Genomic DNA, 14,505 nt, shown 5'->3' on the forward strand with positions numbered 1-14,505 from the left:
GAACTCCAGTAACAAATGGAAATAAGTCAGAGATGGTACCACCACATTTAACAGCAGTCTCAGTAACAGAGTAGAGTTCAGACATCAGATCGATCAATTTTAATGGCACCCCACGAAGAACAAGAATCCTCCAGAGGGCATCCCGATTCACTGAATCGAAAGCTTTACAGAGATCAACATAGGCTGCAAGCAGCCCCTGCTGAAACTCTTGTCTGCATTCGGTGAGGACACGAAAAGCAAGGATACGGTCAATCGTTGACCTGTTTGGTGTAAAGCCTGACTTCTCTGGACGCTGGTGCTCAAGCAGATGGTGGCGAACCCTAACAAGAATTATCCGAGCAAAGACCTTGCCTGGCACTGAGAGCCGCGTCACCCCTCGGTAGATGTTGCAGTCTTGGCGATCACCCTTCCCTTTCCAGAGAGGAACAACAAGGCCCCTCTTGCAATCAGTTGGGATGATGCCTGTGTTCCAGGCAGAGCACAAAACTGCATGCAACAACACGAGTGCAGCATTTCCACCAGCCTTGAGAAGTTCAGCATGGATGCCACAGATCCCTGGAGCTATACCCCGTTTCAACCGGTTCATCGCAGCCCGTGTTTCCACAAGCGAAGTGGACCACAGTTGCTTTGAGGCTCAGCAACAGGGATTGTAACACCCTTGACGTCCAACAACTTGACTTGACTTGACTTGACAGTCAGGTCAGGTTCGATCTGTGACCTGCTACAGGTACCATGTAAACCTGTACTAACCTGTTCCATGGTCGGGTTGTCGGCGACTAAACTGTCTCCCCCACCAGGTTTTCTGGTGAGGTGGGTGTTTGGATATGGACACCCAGCAGGATTAAAAACAAAACCTGTCAAAGGGCGGAGGAGCTCCTTGTGAGCCAACGGCCATCCATATCTAGTGCCCAACTGTGTCTGCGGACGTCCTCCTGCAGTTGGGTTACTTCTTATTAGGAGGTTGGTGGCAGGATTTGCACTCCGGCCACCGTAAAACCCTTTATTCCGCAAAACGCAAAAACGCAAAAAAAATCTGAAAACCCACTCCGTGGGAGTACCTCCTGTGCAGCTTCCCTTCATAGGGCAGCTCACCGGATGACAGGATTGGGGCAAAGCCTTCGGGACCCCCAATCTTTGATAGGAGGGAAACCACGGGGTAACATCCCTGGGTCAGATTGCGGGAGAGTGTGTCGGAGTGGTGCTGAGGTGTCGTCCACCAGACGGCGGTCTCCTTGGGTTAACCTGAGGCGGTCCCTTCGGGTGGGTGCCTGGAATGTCCTATCCCTAAGAGAGGATGATCACCTGTCTCTGTTATCATCTGAGCCTAAGTGTTTGGACATCGGGATTGCAGCTCTCTCTGAGGTTCGGAGACCGGATTGCGGCGAGATAATGGTGGGTGGTTACACCTACTATTGGTCTGGTCGCTCTGATGGTTACCATACCCAAGGAGTTGCTGTAGCTGTGACCAATAAGCTGACCCCAATGATAATTGATGTAACACCGGTCAACGAGCGTATTATGAGATTAAGGATTCGCCACTCCTTAGGTGTCATTTCCCTGGTCTCTATTTATGCTCCGACTGAGGCTAGTGATCTCACCGTGAAGGACACATTCTACGCCACACTCGAGTCTGTGGTTGATCAGTGCCCCAGACGAGATACACTTCTAGTCTTGGGGGATTTCAATGCATCGACTGGAACTGATAGGGATGGTTATGAGGTGTGTGTTGGTCCCCATGGGTCAGGAACTATGAACCAGAATAGCACTAAGTTCCTTGACTTTGCAAGAAGTCATGGACTTAGGGTGGCTGGTTCGTGGTTTCAGCGCCCGCAAGCTCATCGCTGGACTTGGTATTCCAACGCTGGCGGTGTGGCAAAGGAGATTGACCATGTCCTCATTGACGGTCGTTGGAGGATGATCCAGAACTGCAGGGTCTACCGGAGTGCTCAGTTCCTCAATACTGACCACAGGCTTGTTGTAGCAACTCTAAAGCTGCACCTTAAATCATGGAGAATGGTACCATCCCAGCCTAGGCTGGATGTTGCCAACCTCAGGGATGAGAGAGTAGCTGAGGAGTTTGCGAACAGGCTGAGTGGACACTTGGGGGGTCTGGGTGCCTTGGGAGGTCCTGAAGAGTTGTGGAGCACCTTCAAGACCACCGTCCTTGATGTTGCCGGTGGATGCCTTGGAGTTCACCGCAGGGCAAAGAAGAATTTTGTCTCTCAAGGGACACTGGATACCATTAACCAGAGTCGCAGGGCCAGGCTGAATGGCAGAGCTGAGCTGTTCAGGGAGCTGAGGCGTAAAACTGTACGTGCACTGAGGGTGGACAAGGAGGCCTATGTGCGAGGAATCTGTGAGGGGGTAGAGCATCACCAGTGGACAGGTGATTCTCGTCCCGCTTACAGGGGAATTCGCGCATTACGTTCATCCAAGCCCATCCCTCGGAGCACTGCAGTTTGAGCAGAGAGTGGTAGGCTCTTGACAGAGGAGTCTGAAGTGAAGGCCCGCTGGGCCGGTTACTTTGAGCGGTTGTACCAGGCTGATCCCCCAGCTGTCGAGTTGGACGTCAATGGTGTTACAAACCCTGTTGCTGACCCTCGAATCAACTGTGGTCCACCATCGCTTGTGGAAACACGGACGGCGTTAAACCAGTTGAAACGGGGCAAAGCTCCAGGGATCTGTGGCATCCATGCTGAACTTCTCAAGGCTGGTGGAAATGCTGCACTCGTGTCGTTGCATGCAGTTTTGTGCTCTGCCTGGAACACAGGCATCATCCCAACTGACTGGAAGAGGGGCCTTGTTGTCCCTCTCTGGAAAGGGAAGGGTGATCGCCAAGACTGCAACAACTACCGAGGGGTGACGCTGCTCTCAGTGCCGGGCAAGGTCTTTGCTCGGATAATTCTTGATAGGGTTCGCCACCATCTGCTTGAGCACCAGCGTCCAGAGCAGTCAGGCTTTACACCAAAGAGGTCAACGATTGACCGTATCCTTGCACTTCGTGTCCTCACCGAACGCAGACGAGAGTTTTGGCAGGGGCTGCTTGCAGCCTATGTTGATCTCTGTAAAGCGTTCGATTCAGTGAATCGGAATGTCCTCTGGAGGATTCTTGGTCTTCGTGGGGTGCCACCGAAACTGATCGATCTGATGTCTGAACTCTACTCTAGTACTGAGAGTGCTGTGAAGTGTGGTGGTACCATCTCTGACTTATTTCCAGTTGTTACTGGAGTCTGTCAGGGATGTGTACTTGCCCCCACACTTTTCAGCACTTGTATGGACTGGATTTTTGGGAGGATGTCGGAGAGATCAAGTTGCGGTGCATCGTTTGGCAATGTCAAGATCTCGGACCTTGATTTTGCAGATGATGCAGTCATCTTTGCGGAGACTTTAGACATCCTCTTGGGGGCCCTCGAGGTGCTGAATGAGGAGTCAGAGCCATTGGGATTACGGATTTCTTGGGTCAAAACTAAGATCCAGGCTTTCGGTGACATCTGGGATGCTGCTGTCCTGTCTTTGTCTGTTTGTGGTGAGGATGTTGAGGTCGTGGATAGATTCACTTACCTTGGCAGTGATATTCATGCCTCCGCAGGTTGTGAGCCGGAGGTCAATAGACGTCTGGGTCGGGCCTGGGGAGTCATGGATTCACTGGATCATGGGGTGTGGCACTGCCGGTACCTGTGCGGGAGGACGAAAGTCCGAGTCTTCAGGTCCTTGGTACTTCCAGTCTTGCTCTATGGGTGCGAGACTTGGACTTTGACCAAGGATCTGAGATGGAGACTTAATTCCTTTGGTACCAGGTCTCTTCGGAGAATCCTTGGCTATCGCTGGTCGGATTTTGTGTCCAACGAGCGGTTGCTGAGAGAGACTCGGATGAGATTTGTTACCTGCATAGTCCGTGAGCGTCAGCTGCGGCTGTATGGACATGTGGCTCGTTTTCCTGACGCTGATCCTGCTCACCAGATTCTCTCAGCGAGGGAGTCTCATGAGTGGAGGAGGCCAGTGGGCCGACCACGTGCCTCATGGTTGCAGCAGGTTGTCCATCATCTCAAGGAGATGGGATGGGCCTGGCATCTGCCTGGGGGATGGCCAGACGGAGGCCCCTGGAGTACCGGCGGAAAGTGGACGCAGCGACGCGCTGTTCTGGCACATGCTCCCATACCTGACCTGACCTGACGTCCAACTCGACAGCTGGGGGATCAGCCTGGTACAACCGCTCAAAGTAACCAGCCCAGCGGGTCTTCACTTCAGACTCCTCTGTCAAGAGCCTACCACTTTCTGCTCTAACTGCATTGCTCCAAGGGATGGGCTTGGATGAATGCAATGCGAGAATTCCCCTGTAAGGGGGACGAGAATCACCTGTCCACAGGTGATGCTCTACCCCCTCACAGATTCCTCGCACATAGGCCTCCTTGTCCACCCTCAGTGCATGTACAGTTTTACTCCTCAGCTCCCTGAACAGCTCAGCGCTGCCATTCAGCCTGGTCCTGCGACTCTGGTCAATGGTATCCAGTGTCACTTGAGAGACAAAATTCTTCTTTGCCCTGCGGTGAGTTCCAAGACATCCACCGGCACCATCAAGGACGGTGTTCTTGAACGCACTCCACAACTCTTCAGGACAACCCAAAGCACCCAGACACCAAAGTGTCCACTCAGCCTGTTCACAAACTCCTCAGCTCCTCCCTCATCCCTGAGCTTGCCAACATCCAGCCTGGGCTGGGATGGTACCATTCTCCAGGATTTAAGGTGCAGCATTAGAGTTGCTGCAACAAGCCAGTGATCAGTATTGAGGAACTGAGCACTCCGGTAGACCCTGCAGTTCTGGATCATCCTCCAGCGACCATCAATGAGGACATGGTCAATCTCCTTTGCCACACCACCAGTGTTGGAATCCCAAGTCCAGCGATGAGCTTGAGGGCGCTGAAACCATGAACCGGCCACCCTCAGTCCATGACCTTGCAAAGTCAAGGAACCTAGTGCTATTCTGATTCTTAGTTCCTGACCCATGGGGACCAACAAACATCTCATAACCATCCCTATCAGTTCCAGTCAATGCATTGAAATCCCCCAAGACTAGAATTGTATTTCGTCTGGAGCACTGATCAACCACAGACTCGAGCATGGCATTGAATGCATCCTTCACGGTGAGATCAATCGCCTCAGTCGGAGCATAAACAGAGACCAGGGAAATGACACATAAGGAGTGAGGAATCCTTAATCTCATAATAAGCTCGTTGCCCGGTGTTACCTCAATTATCATTGGGGTCAGCTTATTGGACACACCTACAGCAAACACCTTGGGTGTGGTAACCATCAGAGCGACCAGACCAATAGTAGGTGTAACCACCCACCATTATCTCGCCGCAATCCAATCTCCGAACCTCAGAGAGCGCTGCAATCCCGATGTCCAAACGCTTGAGCTCAGATGATAACAGAGACAGGTGATCATCCTCTCTTAGGGATAGGACATTACAGGCACCCACCCGAAGGGACCACCTCAGGTTAACCCAAGGAGACCGCCGTCTGGTGGACGACACCTCAGCACCACTCCGACACACTCTCCCGCAATCTGACCCAGGGATGTTACCCCATGGTTTTCCTCCTATCATCAAAGATTGGGGTCCCGAAGGCGTTGCCCAAATCCCATCATCCGGTGAGCTGCCCTGCGAAGGGAAGCTGCACAGGAGGTACTCCCATGGAGTGGGTTTTCAGATTTTTTTTGCGTTTTTGTGTTTTACAGAATGAAGGGTATTACGGTGGCCGGAGTTCAAATCCTGCCACCAACCTCCTAATAAAAAAGTAACCCAACTGCAGGAGGACGTCCACAGACACAGTTGGGCACTAGATATGGATGGCTGTTGGCTCACAAGGAGCTCCTCCGCCCTTTGACAGGTTTTGTTTTTAATCCTGCTGGGTGTCCATATCCAAACACCCTCCTCACCAGAAAACCTGGTGGGGGAGACGGTTTAGTCGCCGCCAACCCGACCATGGAACAGGTTATTACAGGTTTACATGGTACCTGTAGCAGGTCACCGATCTGACCTGACCTGTCCTGGGTTCTGGCAGCCATATTGGAATGAATGAAGGAAAATCTTAAAAAAAAAATTTGGCTTTCAAGGAGCTCCTCCACCCTTTGAGGCAGAAATGTTCTCATGGAAATGTTCATAAATCCACAATGATTGTTCCCGTATCACTGGTCCACTCAAAATAATTTTTTTCTGTGTTTGGTCCTCAATCCAAACATTTCAGTCTTTTTCCATACTTTCAAAATGAGGATCACGGGACTGGAATGACACTTTTGCACTTTGCGAAGTGCTGGCAGAAACACTTGCATGGACATTTGACACTTTCACGGATACACCACACAGTCGATGCATTGATCCCGTAATGTTATCAAATAGATGCTGTACTTTCACCTCTTACCAACCTATCTAATACCTCATTGTAATAACTCATAAAAAAAAATTTGCACAATGTTTTTACCTTTCTCTGCCTTTTGGCACAACAACTTTTGTCCATCGTTTTACGTTTTGGTTCATTAAAAACGGGGCACATGAAACCACAAAAGGCTCATAACTGGAGGTAATCGTACAGGCAGATGCAAATGATGACTTATTTAAGCTCAAAAACAGCGATTGGCCAAAATGAAATCCTGCGACAACTAAATCAGAACACATTAGCTGGCTTGCGATTGGTGGAAACATGTGATATTTAAGGGTTCACTGCATATATATCTTCTTCTTCTTCTTCTTTCGGCTGCTCCCTTTTCGGGGTCGCCACAGCGGATCATCCGTATGATCCACATAGTGATTTGGCTCACTGCATATATATATATATATATATATATATATATATATATATATATATATATATATATATATATATATATATATATATATATATATATATATATATATATATATATATATATATATATATATATATATATATATATATATATATATATCCTGAAACCAAGCCGTCAGAATGCTTCTTCATATATATATATATATATATATATATATATATATATATATATATATATATATATATATATATTTGCCAAGAGAAGTAAAACAACAAAAGGCGGTCGTTAATATTCAAAACCAAAGATAATAAATATTTCTCCGGTTTCTTTTCATTCGAGTGTATCCGCCACATCAAAATCACAAAGATTATTGAATTATAAGATGGATGAAACACGAGTACCTTAATAGTTTGGACTGACTTTTCCTACCTCATTGAAGTATATTTCAGAATTTGAAGAAATGAATAATAAGTCAATTAACATATGGACTAACTCACTAACAGATAAAAACAAACTTGATGTATTAAGAGTTTTGAATAAATATAGAAATGATAAAACATACATCCCCCTTCTATACTTTAAATATGAGAAAGGAAATTCACATTACACTTTTGTCAAAATACCTCAAGATCAGTATCATCTCAAACATCAAAAATGAATGGAGAGAAATATCCATGAAATCAGTGTCTAAAATTATTTCACACAAAGGAAAAATGAAACAACATTCAAGATATTGCTTCGAGCATCAAGCAAAGGCAATCAAAATTCCAGAAGTGGGTTGAAAAACAGAATTTTAAGATATAAATCCATCTATAATCTATAAAAATAGGACCACTGGATAGGCAGCTTAACTGGGCCCTGGCTCAAGGTTGCAACCCAAATTTGTTATCACTCTGACTTGTGGGTCGGACAAGAAGATATTTGAAGGAATTTGCACGTCCACAATTTTGACACACTTCATGTCACGTGACCAAAATGGACTCCACAATTTAAGATCAGGACCCGATCCTAATGTTGTAACCCAAATTTGTTGGCATTCTGACTGATGGGCCTGGAGAAGAAGATATTTGAAGGAATTTACACGATTTTCCCCAAAATTGACTGAGCCAGGAATTTTGACACACTTCCGGTCACGTGATCAGAATGACTGGCAATGTAACATCCCTACGCTGACCTAATGATATTACCCAAATTTGATGACATTCTGACTGGTGAGTCTGGAGAAGAAGATTTTGGAAGGAATTTGGAGGATTGCCATTTTGACACACTTCAGGTCACGTGATCAGCATGACTTCTGCAATGTAACATCCCGACGCTGACCAAATGATGTAAACCAAATTTGATAGCATTCTGACTGGTGGGTCTGGCGAAGAAGATTTTGGAAGGAATTTGCACGATCGTCATTTTGACACACTTCAGGTCACGTGATAGAAATTTACTCCACATAGTGCCGGAATTAGACTTGGAGGCCCCGTGTTAAAAAATTACACCAGAAGGTCTCACAAAAATTGAAAACATATATGTCTTTTAATTATTTCTCAAATCATCCAAAATTGATTATCTTACTCTATTAGCCATAAGATGAATAAGTTCATCACATATTGTTTCAGATATATATGAAGGAGACCCAGATACTCTGTTTCCATATTGTTTTATGTGGTTGGAAGAAATGGATCAAACTTAGCAATTAATTCTAACAGGCCAAGGTAGCAGCCATTATTTGGCGAATTGGAGGCTTAATCGAGATTTTTCATCATGATGGTTTCCCTCACCAAATAGCAGTTCTTCAGGCCTCATTCACACATTTTTACACGTATTCACTCATTTTTTAGGCCCATGTTGATTGTGAGGCCCGAAGCTGTCACTTGTTTCACTTATGCCTAAATCCGGCACAGACTCCACAATTTAACATCAGCACCCTATCTTAATGTTGTTACTCAAATTTATTAGTATTCTGACTGGTGGGCCTGGAAAAGAAGATATTTGAAGGAATTTACATGATTTTTTCAAAAAATTGATGAAGTCATGGGCCTACTTTTTGGACCTACTTAAAGTCATGCGAACGGAATGAACTTTTCAGATCATGTAACCAGTCAGGTGAGGAACGTTCCTGTCAAATTCCAGCCATATGGGCCAAGCGGTTTGGTCAGAGAAGTCAAAATGGGAGACTGATGGATGGACGAACAAACAAATGGTGCGCGATGACAATATATTATCTGGAATTTAAATTCCAGATAAGCTAATAAGATGAATGAGGCTCACAGAATGGCGAGGGGGTTCGCATATTCACCTTTCAGGTATTTTGAATCCCAATCCAGCTATAAACTGGTTTCCCAGAGTTTCATAGGCAGGGTGCAGAATCATAAATGTGTGTGGTGTCCTTTAGAGTTTAGATGGACATTAAACTGGGCGTCCAGTCTGGCAGCATTAGTTGAAGGATGTTAAAGATCCATGGTGTCCATGAATAGTGGGTGAGCTATCACTGGTACCATGAACGAATTCCAAATTCCTGCCCTAACGACCATTGCCAAGAAATTGCTTTGGCAGGACCGACACTCTGAAAGAGTATGGTACATCAGAATTGCAAAATTAATGACCTCCAACCATGCTCTTGCCCTTTATGCTGGGTAAGATTGAAACAAAACTATAAATATCATCATCAAAACAGGAAGGATTTCCTGCTTTGTACATTTTATTGGAGGATTTACAGATATTGTTTCATCTTTCTAGCATCAGCCACAATTTGGCTGAAAGGTGGAAAATCCTTTTTTAAGTGTGAATGCTTGGAGTTGAAGTTGCAGGATCTGTTGAGGAACAACGTGGTTAGAGGTCTCTCATTTTTCAATGAGGTGGTCTCCTTTTGACATTTTTCATGAACCTCCAATTCCTGCTCTACAGAATGAAGAATATTTTGGAGGAAAACTTGTGGTAGCTTCTCGAATTTGGAGAATAAGCTGGATTTATTCTTCACCGCAATAAAAAATATGAAGATGTAAACATTCAAATTTCAAAGGAAAACCCAAAAACCTTAAAATTACATTCAGTATTTATCGATTAATTTTTAATTGTCATCATAAAATATTGCAAAGAACACTGCTACCTCAGGAAGAAAAGAATACACAGATTTCTCCCGAATTGCTCCAATGAGTGCTCGAGGTCCACCATCATCAATTCCAGTTGCTGTAAAGTTTGGGCCCAAAATGTTTAAAGCAGTTTTCGTTTCATGAGGAATATAAAAGCAAATATCGTGTATATAATATCTCAGTGTCACGTTAGACAACAACATGTGGTTATCAATCAATTCATTTACAGCAAACACCATGGCCATTGCCCATCGAAAGAATCTGTCACTCAATCTGGTTAGAAAAATCACGCACAGGTCATTCATTGAAATTTATTCACCGAATATAATTGTAATTATTACAAACATAAATTTTAGAATAAATTAATGAAATATCCCAAAACAGCATTAATAGCCTTAGAAATCACATGCAACAAACTGGACTTAAATAACTAGTTATAGCACAGCTGGGACATCAAAACCGAGAAGTGAAAGTTACCTTTTTCAGTCGTGAATCTCAGGTTCCATCTTAAAGTTTCTAAAGTTCACACTAAAATCGAAATGTATTTGAAAAACTACAGAAATAGATACATTTGCTTTGTTTGAAAACCTGTTCTGTGAACTCTGATTAAGAGGTTCAGCACAACCTCTAAACATGGATGAAAAACAGCAAATAAAAATCAGAACCTGTACAATCGCCTTCAATTTGTATTTTGAAAACATGTGATCTCCATCAGCGAGAAGACTTGTCGGGTTCATATCCAACTACAGAGTGCTCTTCTCAGCACAGGGATATGCTCATTTATATGTCTATGGACTTAAAAAAAAAGACCCGTATCTTGCCAAAAGGTGACCACGTGTGACTTCTTTGAGGTCACACTGAGGTGAATAGAGCTGCAGTCCACCAGGAGCGACTCCTTGAGGAATATCTATCTGCCTACGAGAGATTCCGATGAGAATCGTTCTACAGAGTAACCATGAAAAATATGCGTTTGCCTCATAACGTCACCAAATGACGTCATACTGTCTCCAACTTGACATATCTCGAAAGCACTCATCAAGGTGTTTAATTTGAGGTACTACACGATATGGTTCCTAAAACTTGAAAATTTGACCTTGGGGTCAAATATGTTTGACCTTAGGCGCTAACCATGAAGGTCAAGGCCAATCGCCACCAAAAATTAAGCAGCTGAGTGCCAGACCATGAACTATATTCCCATGAAGTTTGTCGCAAATCAGGGGAGTTGACGAAACCCTTATTTTTTGAGTAATTTTGATCGGATCGTGTTCAAAGTGACCTTGACCTTTGACCTTGACCTTCAAAATTTTATGTGCTGAAAGGGACCTCTATAGGCCTCTGATATGCAAAGTTACAAAAATTTCCATTGATAACTGTGCTCTGCAGAATTTTTTATACGTGATTACAGACAAACAAAAAAAAACATACAAGCTGACTAACATATCTTGCAAAAACTTCGTTTTGGCAAGATAAAAACCATAATATTCCTAATGTTTCCACAATCAGCAGGGAACATGCTGGTGACTGGGGATGTTGAAGGCAAACTTATGTTCATTTTGCAGCAATCAAAACTAGTTACTCAATTAATGTGTTGATTTCCAAACATAATTATTATTGGAGAAATTATGTTAGTGAATATAGTAGCATGCAATAAATATCACCAATGTCACATATATTATCAGCATATAATAATAAACAAAAGTAATAATAATAATATCCATGATCGTCATACTACCTAAAATTGCACTGATAAATGAGACTAAACACTTCATATTCAATTTGTTAAGAAGAAAAAAAAAAGAGTACATCAAATAAACAAACCAACCAGTATAAGCAAACACAAAATTGGTGTCCAAGCATGCTGGATTCTAACCAATGAGGACAAAGAAAATAGAGAAAGTACCATCATGGAATTCCAGAAAAGAACAACAAATTGTGTGCATGCTTATGTCAGTTCACTCAATTGTTGCTAGACATAAACGAAGCACAATATCAAACAAGCTAAAACGAAAGCTCAATAAATAAAGAACAAGGTAAAAAATAAAGAATCCCACAAGAACAACATTGGCCTGTCGGATTGCTTGAATAAACTGCAAGGACAATTCAAGCAAACGTTTTTTGACTGCCAGGCAAGCAGACAAAGTAAAAATTATGTTTGACTGCCAGGCAGGCAGACAGTAAAAAATATTATCTCACTCTTCTCTGTGCATGTGTGATCGAGACGATATCAGAGCCAATATACAATGGAAGGGCAGACTTGTCTTTCAATTCATGTTCCGATTTGTGTTCAAAATCTAACATTCAACTTAAATAAGCTGTTCGTTGAACATAAACTGACGATCATAAACTGATTAGACAGACATGAACCAGTTGCTTAAACCCGTAAAAACGTGTAAGGCTTGTGTAAGGGCTTTGCGTGTAAGGGCTAATTTTTTAGGCAACCTTCATAATTAATCTCTCATACAAATAACTGCATTTAATATATTCAATTTGTGATAATTGGTTCAGGAGCGTCAGCCAGAGTTACCAGTATATTCGTTATGTCTGTGCGTCTGTCTGTCTGTCTGTGTGTGTGTCTGTCCAGAGCATAACTCCGTGTATTTTGATCCGATATTGATTAAACTTGGTTATGTGTTCGATATCAATGTCAAGTTGTGTTTTCCTGGATGAGGGCATACTACGCCCATTTTGGGTGGAGCCATGCTCAAAAAATAGCCATTTTTCAGGGGTAGTCGGATTAAAAATCTTTCTTCTCCGAGGGAATTGACTGAATGGAATGGGTTCTTCAGTATTTGAATAGCAAAATGAATTATCTAAAACCTGTCGTTGTCCAGTTTTTCATTTTCATCCCCAGGTCAAGGTCACAAGGTCAAAAACTTAGAAAATTGTGAATTTTGAAATAAAAATCATACGACCGCCCAAACTTTGAGAGCTGGGATGACAATATTTTTTATGCATGATCTTGAGGTCATTCCCCACCTAAAGTCTTGAAACCATTTTGCTCTATCTCGAATAACTTGCCCATGGCACCCCCTTCAATTTTGTTTTTACGCTGATTTCATCAAAGTATGGATAATATAATCTGAGGAGTGCGAAATGCCATGTAGCCTATATTAGGGTTGGGTAAATATGATTAAAATTTTGTGCATAGCATTTTCTATAGCCGTTTCCCATGCTGAATCCTAATCCGGTCGAATTTGTTTTTACCTCCGATGACCTTTGACCCCCGGAACCTTAATTTATTCAAAATGGCGGGCAAAAATTGACCTTTTTCATGTTTTCCTTCTCTAATGTGACGAATAAGGCTTGTAATATATCATTTCATATGTCTTTCAGGTCAAGGAATATGCTAATCACACTTTCAAATTGATTGGATGTTGCATAGGACCGAAATCAAGTAATTTAGGAAAAAGGAAGACTTTAAGAAAAAGATAAATACGTGGCTATTGAATACTATACAAACTTGCAAAAAGCACAAAGGACCTTTGACCCAGATAGTCTATATTTACTGAGTACACTATCAGAGAAAGAACTTCTAGTGGAAGTGACATATTTATGCTTAACTGTAGCCCCAGACATACATCAACAAAGTCGTCTGAAGGATGGAGCAGGGAAATTCCGCACTCAAAAATTCAGTTTGACCGAGCTACACAACTCTATAAAGAATGCCATCAAACCCAATGAATCCGTACAGGATAACATTAATGAACTTTTGTTGGCGAGATTGGTGTGATCTCGTTTTTATGTTGATCTGAGAATGACAAAAATAGTTCAATTTTAGCAAAATATTGTGCGGTTTTCAAAAATTGTGTTTTAAAAATCACCAAATCGTTGCATAAGTGCCATTTTTATATTTCCTGATCGGAAAAACCTATAAGTTGATATATTACAAGCCTTATTTTCTCTCAGTTGGTCAGAAATTCATAAAAATATCATTTTTTTGTCGCCATTTTGAAAGAATTGAAGTTCCGGGGGTCAAAAGTCATCGGAGGTAAAAAAAAATTCCAACCTTTTCAGATTCAGCATTGAAAATGCTATGCGAAGACAATTAACCGAAAAAATTTCACTATTTACCCATCCCTACCGATATGATGTTATATTGTTCCTGGAATGTTCCAGAGGAAGTTTTGCACCAAAGGTCATAATCCTTGACCTTTGACCTTTAAAGGTCACAAATGTCAAATTTTCAAAGTTGTGGGAATCGAACCGGGTTTTCGACCTTCTTCGACGAACTAAGTCCAATAAGATATAGCACATATCCTGTTTCCTTATTTTAATGTCCACAACATTGTTTTGTGACCATTAAAGGTTATGCAAAAGTCAAATTTTGAAAGTTGTTGAACGAAACCGGGTTTTCGACATTTTGCAGATGTTGATTGAAGGTCACTATAATTAATTATAGCTTGGTCAAAAATCATCACATTGTCTCATCTTTGACTTCTGAAACAATCTACATCATCAAATACCGCTCGTGAACCATTGTCGTCTTCAGACTTGTATTTTTCAATTTTATGTTAGATGTTATATTCTTTCTGAATTCATTGAACGATTCATCAATATTCATTGGGAAAAAAGAAATATTCCATTTCCTCCTTGTAGCTCACTTAACAGAGGCTTGTG

The sequence above is a fragment of the Eptatretus burgeri genome, chromosome 1 (assembly GCF_056783735.1).
Source record: "Eptatretus burgeri isolate ZD-2024b chromosome 1, Ebu_testis_v1, whole genome shotgun sequence".
NCBI lineage: Eukaryota > Metazoa > Chordata > Myxini > Myxiniformes > Myxinidae > Eptatretus > Eptatretus burgeri.